Here is a 15329-nt window from a genome sequence, read left to right on the forward strand (position 1 = left end):
GATAAATAGGCAAAAGCATTGTCTGGGCAATAGTTACATCAGGGGATGGTACACCGGGGAGTCGGAATTATGGGAGGATTTGAATTGCCTGGGAAATGTCTTTTTTTGCTAAAATGGAATTTAAAGAGGGAGGAGAAACAGCACTGCAGCGTCACCAGGGATTAAAAGTCGGTATTAAAGTATAACAGCATTTCAAACATGATGATTCATGTTTGGCATCAGCTGTCAGAAGCAACTGCTGTGGTGTCTTTACTGTAGAATATGTTGTTCTAACACAGAGAGAACTCTTCTCACCAAAGCCGAGCGTCATCATAAAAATACATTTTATTTGTCTTGCACTTTACATTTCAGCAATCTCAAAGTGCTACAAAGCATATAGTAATGCAATTGATATAGAACAAGTCAATAAGTAAAAGATAAAAAAGATCAAAGTCAATAAATAGTTAAGGAGTGCATTCACGTAACCTGCTGAGGTGCACTTTATTTGCTCTTATGAATGGCATTCCTTCAGCTTTCCTAATATCAGTGGGGCAATGTAACTAAGTACATTTACTCGAGTACTGAGCTTAAGTAAAAATGTTGAGATACTTGTACTTTGAGTCTTTTTCTTTTCATGCCACTTTCTAATTCTACTCCGCTACATTTCAGAGAGAAATATTCTACTTTTTACTCTTTGAAAGCTTTGGTTACTAGTTACTCTAGTTACTAGTTACTTTAGTTACTCCACTACATTCATCTGACCCCTTTAGTTACTAGTTACTAGTTACTTTAGTTACCAGTTACTTTAGTTACTAGTTACTTTAGTTACTCCACTACATTCATCTGACAGCTTTAGTTACTAGTTACTTTACACATTAAGATTTCTGCACACACAACATGTAGTTTCCATAATACGCAGTTTTTTAAAACTTTTTTATAATAAAGTAACCTAGCAACAATATACAGCTGAGATGATGATGTCATTAAACACACAGCTGGTTGGATCCTTTACACTTTCTACAACGGAAGGATTGTTCTGCATCGAGTACTTTTACTTTTAATACATTGAGAACACTTTCTTGATACTAGTTAGACTTTTACTTAAAAAATGCAACGCAGGACTTTTACATGTAACAAAGTAATTTTACAGTGTGGTATTAGTACGTTAACTAAAAGTCTGTCTTGTGTTTAAAGGTTGTACCTGAATAGGTTTTCATGGTTTAATTTTCTAAAAACAGATTTCTGTTCTACTGCACATTGCTGCAGCTCCTCTTTTCCCCCTTCATGAATACAAAATGAGCACTTTTGGTTAGGTAAGTACAAGCTGCACAATTGCCCTATTATCTTACATTGTAGCTTGTTTTTGTGACGGTGTAGGGACTAGAGGACCAGAGACAGGCAGGCGGGCAGGAGAGAGTTTCAACAAGGGTTAATTAACAAAAAGAGTCCAACAAACAAAGGATCCAGGAAAAGCAAGCCCAAATCAAAATGGTCCAAGGAAAAAAGAAAACCAAAAACAAGAAGATAGGCACTAGAAAAACTGATCACAGGAAACACGCAAATGTAGAACACACTGACTGGAACCTAAAAAACAATCTGACAAGAGACAAAAGGACAAAGAGGTTAAATACAGGAGGGAACGAGCAACAGATGATACACCAGGTGAATATCTATACTTTACTGGAGTAAAGTATTTTACAGCAGACTTTCTACTTCTACTCCTTACACTTTCACGCAAATATCTCTACTTTGTACTTCTTACATTTAAAAAAATAGCCTACTTACTTCTATTTTAGTTCAGCTTGTTTTCATTCCGGCTTGTCATTGTTTCGAAAGAAACCCCAAAAAACAAATACCTATCCAGACAAATCGCGCCACCCGGATATAGTGAATTTGATTGTGGTTGGATGAGAAGTATAAACATATACCATTCTGACACCCTATTAGTTTGTACGCGATCCATAGCACCTGCACATGCCACAAATCACGTCACACTCCAGCAAGGAAATAGCAGACGTATGTAGCATAGTACGAAGATGTCCTATAGGCTGAGACTAAAGAGAACTCGAGGGAAATGTCCCAACCAAGCACCACCGAGGAGGTTGGTAGCCAGAAAAACCGGCTAACCCTTCAACATCCCTGTTCGTACCTTGACCAGGAGGTTGGTAGCCAGGAAGACCAGCCAACCCTTCTACATCCCTGGCCGTACCTGGACCAGGAGGTTGGTAGCCAAGAAGACCGGTCAACCCTTCTACATCCCTGGTCGTAACTTGACCAGGAGGTTGGTAGCCAAGAAGACCGGTCAACCCTTCAACATCCCTGTTCGTACCTTGACCACGAGGTTGGTAGCCAAGAAGACCGGTCAACACTTCTACATCCCTGGTCGTAACTTGACCAGGAGATTGGTAGCCAAGAAGACCGGTCAACCCTTCAACATCCCTGTTCGTACCTTGACCAGGAGGTTGGTAGCCAGGAAGACCGGCCAACCCTTCTACATCCCTGGTTGTACCTGGACCAGGAGGTTGGTAACCAGGAAGACCGGCCAACCCTTCTACATCCCTGGCCGTACCTGTACTTTTACACTTTTACTTGAGTAAAAAGCTTGATACTTCAACTTCTAAAGTCTTTTTTAAACCCAAGTACCAATACTTCTACCTGAGTAATACATGTGAATACTTTTGACACCTCTGGAAAAATCCCATTATTTATATATAACTGGATGCAAAACAACATGAGATGCAGTCAAACAAAGTTGAGCCCCGGTTTCCATCTCCTCTGTAAAATCCTCCCAATCTGGGCATTTAGTGTTGAAGAACTCCAGCCAGCCTCAGGCGGTCTCTGCGGGATCCCTGTTTACTGTTCCATCTCACTTCCACCTGTTGGATAACTCCTCCTGTCTGCCTGCTGCACCATCAGAATCTAAAGAGTTTTCCAGGCTGCTCATTTTCCCTCACTCAGATCCCAAATTAAGCATAATTAAGAACATGGGCATAAATCAGCAAAGAGTTTAGCAACAGGCTAATGTGGCCTGGCTTGAACTACAAGGTTACCGCAGGTTTCATGCCAAAAATGTACGCACTCATATATGGAAATTAAAAGGCGGCTTTGATAAAAGCATCCACCAAATGTCTATATGCAAATGAGATGAAGCGTTACTGATCCTCGTGGAGAAATTAGGCTGTGTCAGAAATGATAGGATTCAACATAAATAGAATACAAAACAACTATGATCACAAAGACTTTACTCCTAATAAATTAGATGGCATAACGAGTGGACAGTTAAAGGCATGATGGCTCTTTGTAACATAATGAAAGAAGCTAAAGACTCAGAAATGGCACATACTGAGGAAAGCTCATTGTGGGACTGGCTCTAGTGGCTGTAGAGAGAGAGAGACTACTAAGGTCTATATGAAAGAGACTTCCGCTACAGTATTAGGGGACCACTAAGGTCTATATAAAAGAGACTTCAGATACAGTATTAGGGGACCACTAAGGTCTATATAAAAGAGACTTCAGATACAGTATGAGGGACCACTAAGGTCTATATAAAAGAGACTTCAGAAACAGTATTAGGGGACCACTAAGGTCTATATAAAAAAGACTTCTGATACAGTATTAGGGACCACTAAGGTCTATATAAAAGAGACTTCAGAAACAGTATTAGGGGACCACTAAGGTCTATATAAAAAAGACTTCAGATACAGTATTAAGGACCACTAAGGTCTATATAAAAGAGACTTCAGCTACAGTATTAGGGGACCACTAAGGTCTATATAAAAAAGACTTCAGATACAGTATTAGGGGACCACTAAGGTCTACATAAAAGAGACTTCAGATACAGTATCAGGGGACCACTAAGGTCTATATAAAAGAGACTTCAAAAAAATCACTTGAAAATAAAGGCACAATAGGTGTAAATATTATTCAGTTTACACCACTGTTAATGTTTAAACCCATTTTGAATAATGTATATTGACTCCTAGCTTTTAACAGTTGGCAAAACTTACATAATGTTTCATTTAGAATTAAAGGTTTAATTGCACTACTAACATTTTTGTTTCCTACACATACTTGTAGAACCTAACCGGTTTAAATACCTTAGATTTACACCAGGGCTACATTCAAAACACAGCTATTAGTTTAATTCAACATCCATCTAAAAGCATTGGTATTGGTCTTCTACATGCACTAATGGAGAAATGTCATAGTGAGGGGGCAGGAATGGATGAAAAGACTCCATTGGCGGGTAGGGGGGGTTTGGTGTCTTGCACAATAGCACATTGGCCAGCGGGACTTGACCCGGCGACCCTTCATTTCCCAACCCAGCTCCCATAATGGACCACCAATCAGGATGGACCACCAATCAGGATGGACCACCAATCAGGTACCAATCATTGTCATTTTGGCCACAGACACAATGTCACAGTTCCATTTCATGTTTCATATTTCAAGTAAATAATTTGGCCTAATTTTATCCTATAGTATGTTAGTCTGCACTGGCATTTTGATTATTACAAATAACAAAGCAAAAATAATAATTGTATAATCGAAGAGATACTGTCTCTCATTTCTCATTAATTATGAACAGGTAACTCAGTGTTCTTGAACAGGATTCTTTTTTTCTGTCTCAGTATTGACTCTCTCTCGACTTGTCCTGGTCCGAGACATGCCTTGGATTCGCCGAAGGTGGACTTGACTAGAGCCCTGCATTCCCCCGCTGGGCCGCTAGCTCACAGAGGGTCAATCAGAGCTTTTGTTAGGACAACACATGAGAACAGTGAAACTGAACCAAAGAAAGTGAAGTTGTTAAATGTAAAATGACGTATGACAAAACAATGAGCTGACACATGCCCCGTACGTGACATCTTTCACATTAAAGCGACACACTTTTGTACCTTAAAATAATGTTTCCATCATCGTTTCAGTGGTTCATCAACTCGTAACAGGGTCAACGGCACTTCTGCATCTGCTTTTGCGGCTCTCCACCGGGTACAACTTGTAATAACTTTAAGTTTATTTCATTTTTGCAACACTTAAAAAGAAAACAAGTTTCATCCATATGTTTCTGTCACAAAGACAGAAACATATGGATGCATGTATATAAGCATGCAACACACATTTACTCATAGACGTAGGAACATTACAACAAGATTTAAGTCGAAAAGTTGAGACACAAACTGAAACGCATTGCCTGTGTAGCTCATTGATCAGAGGAGAATGCGGGTACATGTGGGTATTTTGCTTTTCCTTAGTTAAAGCTTTAAAATGCAAACCTTTAAAAAAAGGATGCATTGATGCACTCTCATCCCACCCATTGTTTTTGGTTTCATTTAAACCAGCCTAGTCTCATGGCAGTTTGTAAAATGTTGACATTATTTAATCTTTGGATCTTTGTACAACGACACCATTTTCTTGTTATGTTTTTGGTGGTGAGCACAAATTTTAAACTAATGTATTTCAATAGGAAGCATCTTTTGTGATAACAGCACGATTAAGGAAGGTGAGTGGTGTGAAAAAACAAAAAATCGGAGTAAGGAGGTAAGGGTTGGGATGGTGGATGGGTCAAACCACACAGGAGACAGGTGACCGGTGTTTCCCCGTTGCGTCCCCCAGAGACCACGGATTGTGTCCCAGTGGCTGTTGAGAAAATCATGTCAAAATGACGTGACCATTTTACAAACTGCCGTGACACCGGGTTATGAAAACACATGGAATTGATTTACTAAGAACAATAGATAAAAGCAACAAAGCAGACTATGCTGAACTGTGCATCCGTCAGATATTCTGACAACTCTTCCATGTCTGTGCCATCACGTCCAGCAACGCTACACCACTGCAACACACACTTCTCCACACTCTCAGACACAACGGCCTGATGTAGTGTCAGCATTTGATTTATCGGAGTTACTCAGCCATGAAGGAAAACATCTGCCCCGGAGTTAATACAGCCATATGGAGATCCAGATCTTTGCCGAGCTCCCAAACTGCAAAACAGGTTACCAGTTTAGTTCGAAATCTCACCCCAGAGACTATGTTGATCAGGAAATTAAAAATTCAGCATGAAAAACAAGATAGCAGGTTGTCTCCTCCCTCCTGTGCACCTTTTGTGCACATGTGCGCTCATAATAGCTTGGCTGAAATGTGGGTCCATTTCCCTTCCTCGCCGCTCCAATGTTGAGGTTTAATCACATTGATTAGCCTTGCTGATAAATGTCACAGACAAGGTGAAGCGGTTTCTCCCTTATCTATCTCTGGCCTGTCAGACCCAGACCCAAATTCCAAGGCCGTGACTGCTCTCGTGTTGTCCTTGTGTCACACAGCGAGGTTATTCTGTTCACTGTATGACTTCTGTGGCCGCTCTGCATCCATACTTCTCTTTGTAATACCAGTTGCAATAGGTTACATGAAATGCATGTTCATAGACAATATGCATACCTGCTGTTCTTTTGAAAAAGAAGCAGGCCATGCGTGGAATGCTACAGAAACACACACACACACAACGTTCTGTTCAGCTAAAGGTTAAAGCTGGTGATAGAAATTGAAAGGAGTTCTATATTAAAAAATACGATTCACCAGTAGTGTTGTGCTTGTTACGGCTATCCGTCATAGAAGGGTTAATCTCGTTCACCAGTTAGGGGAGCTCTCTGCTAGCAGTCCAGTGTCCCTTACAGTGATGTTCCTACTGGTCTCACATTGCCAGACCTTCCTCCACAGCGCTGCATAGAAAGGTTTAGCTAGTCCACACAGCATTTTGGGATGGGAGAAAAATCTTTTTCTGGTTTTTTGTTTTGGTTTATCGGCATTTCTTTAAACCAATCACAAACGTCTTGGCCGGAGATAAGTGCCACGGTGCCTCTTTTAAATAGCCTCAGGGAGGAACTTGTTTTGGTGGAACATGTGAACGTTGAAAAGTAGTTTTAGTCGTGCAGCCGAAAACTCCAATTGGATTTACCCTGCAGAGATCTGAGGACCAGGTAACCATAGTCCTCAGATTGGAAAGATAGTCTAGCTAGCTGTCTGGATTTACACAGCAGAGATCTGAGGACCAGGTAACATAGTCCTCAGAAATCCACCAGAGTTTATAAAGCCAACACTAAATAACAGGAAGGTAACAGACATCTGGCGGAAAAGAGTTAAATCAGGTGGTACGTCGTGGATGCAGGCTATTATCCAATTGGATGATTATATTACATTATATTATGTTTTACATTTCAGCATCGTATGTAACTTTTTCACAAGAAAACTACAGCATAGTATTAAAAGCTGCAAAAGAGCACAGAATGTTGCCATTGAATGTCTGCTCAGATCAGATATATAATCATATTGTGACAATTGAATGTCTCATTTTGCAATATTATAATAATGTATTATGATAGCATTCTCCAATATCAATGTTCTGTCTTGCTGTAGTGTTTCAGCACGAGGCATCAGGGAACACTGGACATTTTTAGCTTTTGAAACCACTGGACGAATGATGAATGTTCATGAATGGTGTTTGGAGGCTGTAAAATGACGTAGTATGAAGAGAGACAACGGTCTCGAGTACAGCACCAGACTTTCACCCTGTAGACCGGGGTTTGTGTCCCGTTCTTGAACCACTAGTCACTGAAACGTACATTTTATTAATCCACCCACTGTATTTTCCTATACCTAACTGTTCCGTTCTTGTGCTACATGTCAGTTGAACTTACATCCCGACCCAGAGCAACACTAGCTGAGGCTAAGAGTACCAAATAAGGGGGTCTAAATATGACGCCAAATGGCTAAAAAAGGACACTTTTTGTGTCAGAAACAACAAAGCAAAAAGGGCTGTGTTGTAGTGTTAGTATTTATTATGTGCAACAACATAAAATATTAATTCTCCAAGGCTTCTTTAGAATGTGGTTATGCCCCACACTCCTATCAATGTCCTATAGTCATCCGTGTCCCTAATCAGTGAGGGGCCAGTGCAGCAATTTGGCTAACAATGACTGGTAATCACACAGACAGTATGGAGGATCTGAGGGCATTGCTCTTACAGCTGCTAATACTGACGGACCGCTATAGACCTGAGCCCAGAGCGGTCCACACAACGCACACGCTGTCGGTGAAACAGGAGCAGCAAAGCTCTTAAAGAAGTCTTCTGTATTTCTTTCCTTTTCCTGCATGACTTCTGGAAATCTTCCAGAGTGGTAAAAGCAATTTGCCCAACAAACACTGATGCACGGGGCTGGCAGGGCTGTGATTTTTGGCATGGCTCGTCTGAAGATGTGCCCTGAACAAGTGCTAACGATTAAAGCTAGTTATCCCTGATTAAAAAAGAGGAATGCCCTGGCCCGCAACCTTGCGGCGAGGCTCTGCACTTTGATTTGGAAAGTGTTTGTAATGAGGTTCATTGGAGACTTGGAAACATGAAAGCAGAGTGAAAACAAGACTCAATCCACATGGTCGTTTAAAGGTGTTCCAATGGGTTTTGAAAGGTTTTAAATGCAGAAAAGAGCATTAGGATGCATTCATTACTCTGTTTTATAAGAGGGATTTAAAGCAAAACCAAAGGGCCTGGCATAGAACTTGACTATCAGTCAGTCACAGAGCCATCTCTGCTGCCGGTCTCCATATTGACCCTGTCTCTGCAGCGAGAGGCTGAAGTCCTGCGGTCCAGATTAAATGTAATTGAAGGGCAATGCTTCTTACAAACCGAGAGGCTGCTTCTCCTAGTAAAGAGACTAACGATTCATGTCCTCCATGCTGCTCTTTGACTTTCTCTACCAACTCATCTCTCCGCTGGCTTGCTCTCTCATCCTCTCTGTTGATCTAACGGATACTGCATGAGGGGTAATGAAAACAGCCTGTTCAAATAGCATTAGCAGAATCTATGAACAGGTCAAGAAGGTACAAACGTGCACACACACAAACATACTTTAAATAAAGATGTAGTAAAACACATCCAAATGCATGATTGTTTTTAAGGAGTCCAGCAGACTTGCTGAAACTGTACTTCCGTGCATCCTTTGGCTTTTTTTAACAAGCTCAATTGGATTTGCCCCCTAATGCTCTGATAGATAAGCACTTTACTCATTAGCATGGATTCAAGGGCTCTGGAAGGAATGAAGCAATCAAACGGTAATTCCACAGACAAACACAGAGGCCATAAATCACTTGCTCCCACACACTGAGAGACCAGATTACATCGCCACCGTGACCGCCCAGCAAATACCAACCCACAACCGGACCATACGTCCTCCAACTTGACATAACTCCCAATGATACGCAACTTGTCGGCTCTGAGGCGTTAGGAGGATGAACCGGGCTGGGAGAAGTCTGGTTCTGCATGCTGGATGTGTGACAAGATGTTTCATTTAAGTTCTACACCAGATGCTCCAAAGACAGATCCTTATATAATAAGATTAGATAAGATTAGATAGACTTTGATTGGAAATCCAATCAAGTCCTACAACAGCATAGTATCAGACACATACAGAACATACTATAAATATTGAATACCAAATAGGATAGAATACAAGAATATTAAAAAATAAAGATAAAAAGTGCAAATTTTACTAAGGAAAAATGTACAAATGTATGATGTGTTTGAGTCAAATATAAAAAGTTGTTATTCCTGTGGATGAGTGGTCAGTGCGACAAGAAAAAGGTTATTATTCCAATTATGAATAGCCTAAAGATGCTTTGTATGACCAAAACAGGCAGGGAAGGCATGTCTGATAAGGTACACTCTAAGAAAAAAATCCATAAAATAACAGAAAATGTTCTGGCTGCTCATTACCTGGACTTTGTTCTATAATTCAAAAGAGAAATGCTGTTTGTAGCTCCAGTAAAAATAATATTTAAAGTTCTCTCAGACAAAGTTGCCCAGTAAGTATAAACTTCTGGAAAACAGGAAAGCAATCTTTAATTAATTAGAAATACTAAGGATATCCAACCAGAAAATCACCCATGTAACACAACACACACACCCAAACAACATTTTAATGCTAATATCCATCCAATAAAACATGCATGTTGTTCATTTTCCTGTTCATTTTCTGTAAAATATACAGTCATACAACTGTAAATATAAGTGTAACTTGGGAGATATCTTTTGCGCGCTGAAAGGGTGGCGGCATCTTTACCGTGGGATGGTAGGGAACTCCGGAGAGACAGGCAGCAGAAAAAGAAAAGCCCCGGTTTGGCTCGTGGTCCTGGGAGTATTTACCGGCTTTGCATAATTGGATCTGAGGCAATGAGGATTGGGCCGGTCAAGTTATGAAGGGTCCTGTTGGTCATGAGGAGGGTTTTATGTGGAAAATAATAATAATAATACATTTTATTTAAAGGAACCTTTCTCGGCACTCAAGGACACCGTACAGGGATACATAAGACATTTTAAAAACAGCATAAAATAGTGTGCAACCGCAGCAACAACACCAGAAAAGGCAGAACAATTGACATTTAGATGGAATAGGCAGTTTTAAAAATATGTGCTTTGAGTTGTAATTTGAAACTGGGAGGGGGGGGGTTGCTGTTTCTAAGTTGGGAGGGTAATGAGTTCCAGAGACGGGGAGCAGAGCGGCTGAATGCTCTGCTCCCCAGCGGGCGGAGGGGACAGAGAGGTGTATGAAGGAAGAGGATCTGGGGGGACGCTGGAGGATATACGACAGATATGGGGGGGGCAAGGTTGTGGATGGCCTTCAATGCAAACAAGAGGACTTTGAATGGGATACAGAACTGGACCGGGAGCCAGTGGAGCTGTTGGAGGACAGGAGCGATGCGGTCCATGGAGGGGGGTCGAGGTAGGACGGGGGCAGCTGAATTCTGGACCAGTTGGAGTTTATGGAGGGATTTGTGAGCGAGACCGAAGAAAAGAGAGTTACAGTAATCCACACGGTGAAAGTGAAAAGACTGTGGACAAGGATGGCGGCAGTGTGAGGGGTTGGGGGGGCAATGGATGTTTGGTAGGTGGAAATAGGCAGACCGGGTAATGTTATTGATATAGGATGACACCCAGACTCTTAACCTGGGGGGGAGGGTGAGCTGCTAATTAGCATATCAGATCCAGTATATTGCAGTTGAATTTAATAACATTTTATGTGCATTCAGTTTTTAGCATGTGTTATGGACCCTCTACTCGGTTTGATGTACGCAGACATAGTTATGAGAGCAACGTGGTAAAGGCCCTGTGGTTTTTTTTAGGTTATTTTTAGGGGGATATTTGGCCTTTATTTTGATAGGACAGCAGAATACATAAAAATCATAAAACACCCAAAGTTCAATGAAACCAATCAATTCCTTTTATCTGCAAAGAACACCCATGCATTCATTGTATTTTTGCGCAATTTGGTTGAAAGGAACCCATATTTCTTAACCCTTGTGTTGTCCTTCCAGGTGAAAACTGCAAATGAACAATTTTTTGATGCTTTTTGACACTTTTTTTCAACATTTTCTTCATTTTTGTAACACTCCCATCGGTATACTGTACACATCACTAACACCAATATACCACCGCTAGTTTTACACTATTCTCTTTTTCGAATTCATGGTCGAGAAACCTCATTTATATGAAATTATATCTTTTTCTAAAGTTTTTTTCTGGGAAATTGAACTCCCAAAATTCAATAACGTAGTGAACTGATCCTTTGTTTAACTTGCATTATATGGAACCATTCATGTAATATTTGGCCAATTTGGATGCAACAATCCTAAATTTCTTTTAAAACGGGGCAAATTTAGGAGGGTTAAACAGGGTTTAACAGGAGGGTTAAATAAAGACAGAAACCTTGGAAATGGGTCAAATTTGACCCGTGGACAACACATGGGTTAAGGAATTTGTCAGCATATGAAATGTAACTGCATGCTTATTTGATGTGAAAGATCCAACTCTCACTTTCTCTTTTACTCTACTTTTGCCACTGCCTTCATCAGCTACACGTGAAACCAACGGCAGGTTAGGGCGAGTTACCTGTGGGTAGGTGAACTGTGAAAATACTGATAATATATAATGAGGGAAAAGCAACCATACCCATTTCCGGATAACAAATGACAATGACATTAACTTCTAAAACACATAGGATGCGTCATACTGATGAAACGTTGCACGGGTGTTTTCCTAAGGGCTAATTCATCTACATGCAGCACACATTTGGCCTCTAGTTGTGCAATTATCTGCATACTAACTATGTAAACAGTCCCACGTCTGCAGGGATCTGGCATCAGGTACTCAAAGAGAAAGCAGTACAACACCAGTACAATGTAGAACAAGCCAAAGCAAACAGATAAAAAGTAAACCCTTGCAGAGGCCAGCGTAAATCAAGGCACTATAAATAAGAAGGCTGCCATGTCCGCACAGACACACACACATAATGGCACAGTGCCCTGTCATCTTATTTATCTCTGAGATGCATCCTCTTTCCCACAGAGTTCACAGACACCCAATGCGCCATGGCCCACATTGGCCCACATTGGCCCACTCTCCCTTCTGATACATGGAAGCACACGCTGGTAATCTGAGGGAAGCTCAGACCTTATTTCATCATGCCATATCCGTCACAAAACTGAACATTCATTCTTCTTTCAAACTGGAAGAGGGAACACTGCAATGACAGCTTTAACCCTTGGGTTGACCTGTTTTCAAAGTTTATGATATCATAAATATAGGTTTCTTCCAACCGCATTGTTTCCAATAAACTTGGATGCGTGCGTGTAGGTTGGATGGAACCCATGCATCATTCTTCACAGGTACAAAGAATCATTACTTCCATTGAATTTTAGGTGTTTTATTCTATTTCATATAATCTTTGACATTAACCAGTCTGTCATTTACTCAACATCGCCTGATGTTAACTACTAGTCAAAATAATTGCATAATTTCTGAAGTTTTCCAACTCAAACAATTTGTAAAATGTCATAAACATTAGGTTTCATGACCATACATTTTTAAAAAAGGGTTGAAAAAAGTGTCAAAAATGCCAAAAGCATCAAAATAAGGGAGAAGAACATCAGATAAAGCCCCCAGAAACGTTGTGACCCAGAAGGACAACAATTTCATGGTCGACAGAAAGACAACACGATCATTTATGCTTTGTAAAAAAAATACTTTTATAGAAACATGTAGCCATCTTAAATTGTGCTGAGAATTTGAACTGGATTTATGAGTCACACAATATGTTGGCTTTTTAAACAACTACATGCATCATTTGAAAAGTGAAACATCGAGGCCATTGTTTTGTCATCTTAATTGCCCAATCTGGATAGTATTAGTCTATGTCTGAATAATATTCCAATTGTTGTTTTTCACTTGTCACATGACTTCTGACCATGTGATGTGATAACAACAGATAAGTGTCATGGGTCACTGTAATCAAACAGGGCAGTGATGGCCTAAAGGTTAGAGAAATGAGCTTGTCTGTTCAGTAAGGTTAGTTCGACAGGATAAAACCTAGAGCAGCGCTTGTCTCTCCCTCATTACCACACCTCAGGTGCCCTTGAGCAAGGCCCTTAACCCTACCGCTCCAGTGGAGCTGCTCGGTGGCCAGTACTCAGACTGTGGTATGAATGTGTACCTGTGTAAATGTGATCACTGTGTTACTGCAAAAGAGAACGTTCCCTGAATAAATACCCACCAGGTGTGGATTTGTTGTGTTAAACGGTTGCGGCCATGACTGACAGCTGAAGTCACGAGGACCCGCGAGATCTCGCAAATTCACGTATGATCGCGAAATATAACAGGATGTAGTTTCTATAAACAGAACCACTTACCATCTGACCTGTTGATTCAGGCCTGTTCCCGCCCATTATGACGTTTTCAAGGGGTGGAGTGCAGGGAAATATGATCCGCCGTGAGCACGGTGTATTTTATTTTGAAAATGAACCAGATGTTTTTTTTACACATCTTACACATTGACCTTAATAGAAATCTATTGACTTGGAGCTGGTGGAAATCAGGCGTGACAAAGGCAAAGTTGTGGGCCTTATTTTGCACTTTTTTTTTTTTTAAAGAATATTTTTTGGGCTTTTCCACATTTCATTTTTTGATAGGACAGTTAGGAGAGAAAATGGTAAGACACACAGGATTCAAACCCTGGACCTCTGGCTCAAGGCATAAATCTCTATGTACACGTGCGCCTGCGTTACCACTGACCCAACCCGGCCACTTTTTTTTTTCACTATTAAAGTATCATTTCAGAGCATTAAGCTGTGGTGCGGACTTCTTTGAACATTTGGTCCAGCATCAACAACAACATTGACGTGCACAACATAGTCTTTTTTGAAACACTGCAATGACTCACAGTCTATCTACAACTTAAATGAATGATGGAACAGAACAAGGATTTATTACATAAGGGTTTCAGGACTGTAGAACTTTGCATATGGCGTCTAACTTCTTTAGCTTTCATAATGTGGCGTATTGTTGAGAGATGAGAGGGATTTAAGCGTGTTGTTCACATGTGATTGGATCACTCAAAAGTGGGTGCGGCTTAGAAAACAACAATCGGGAAATCCATCGCCCGCTTTAAAGATAACGGAGAAATGTCCTCAGCCGTCCTGCGTGTTAGCGTTTAGCTCGCAAGCTTAAGTAGTCTACCAACAATTCTGTTCAGCTGTTCAGTTGGCCTGTGTGGCTAAACTTGGTGCTGTGAACATAACCATCAAAAAATCAAGGTATGCCGCTTTCCTTTGCAAATATGATGATCTGCTGTGATTTATGTGAAGCATGTCACATCAAAAAAAGGATAATGAGTGTATGTGCAGAAAGTGCCCAGTCCCTTTGCTTCAGATTTTATATTTATTTTTGAAAAATGAGTTCAAGGTGTCGATTCCATCTTTATCAGTGTGTGTGTGTGTGTGTGTGTGTGTGTATGAGCTCAGTCTTTCATCTTACACACACACACACGCACACACACACACATACACACACACACACACACACACACAGACATACGTCCCAAAAATCTAATATGAGTCGCAGCATGTGGAAAGCCCCGGAGGAGATGTCTCAGGCCTGTGGGTTGGATTTTTTTTTTTTTTTCTTCCTGTGGAACCGTGCTGCCGGTCCCCAGACAGATAGCAGTAATAGCTGTCTACATTCAGACAACAGGAAAGCACTTAGCCTCCCGAAGAGCCTCCTTTTAAAGCCGCTCCTTTTTCCCCCACAGAGTGAGAGCGGTGACACCCGACGCCTTGTGTCGGCCAGTCTGTAGTTAAATCAGTTCAAGGTGCTGGTCTGGGGGGGGGTCATGGTTAGGATAGAGAGAGAGCCTAGACGGGGGAGAAAGGTCGGACTTTGATGCTCAATGCAGGCGGCCTCGGGGCTGTGGTTTGATGGGGCGGCCCAGGTGTGAGTTACTTCTGCTGTTTGACGTGTGTGTGTGTGTGTG

The sequence above is a fragment of the Etheostoma spectabile genome, chromosome 11 (genome assembly GCF_008692095.1).
Source record: "Etheostoma spectabile isolate EspeVRDwgs_2016 chromosome 11, UIUC_Espe_1.0, whole genome shotgun sequence".
Taxonomy (NCBI): domain Eukaryota; kingdom Metazoa; phylum Chordata; class Actinopteri; order Perciformes; family Percidae; genus Etheostoma; species Etheostoma spectabile.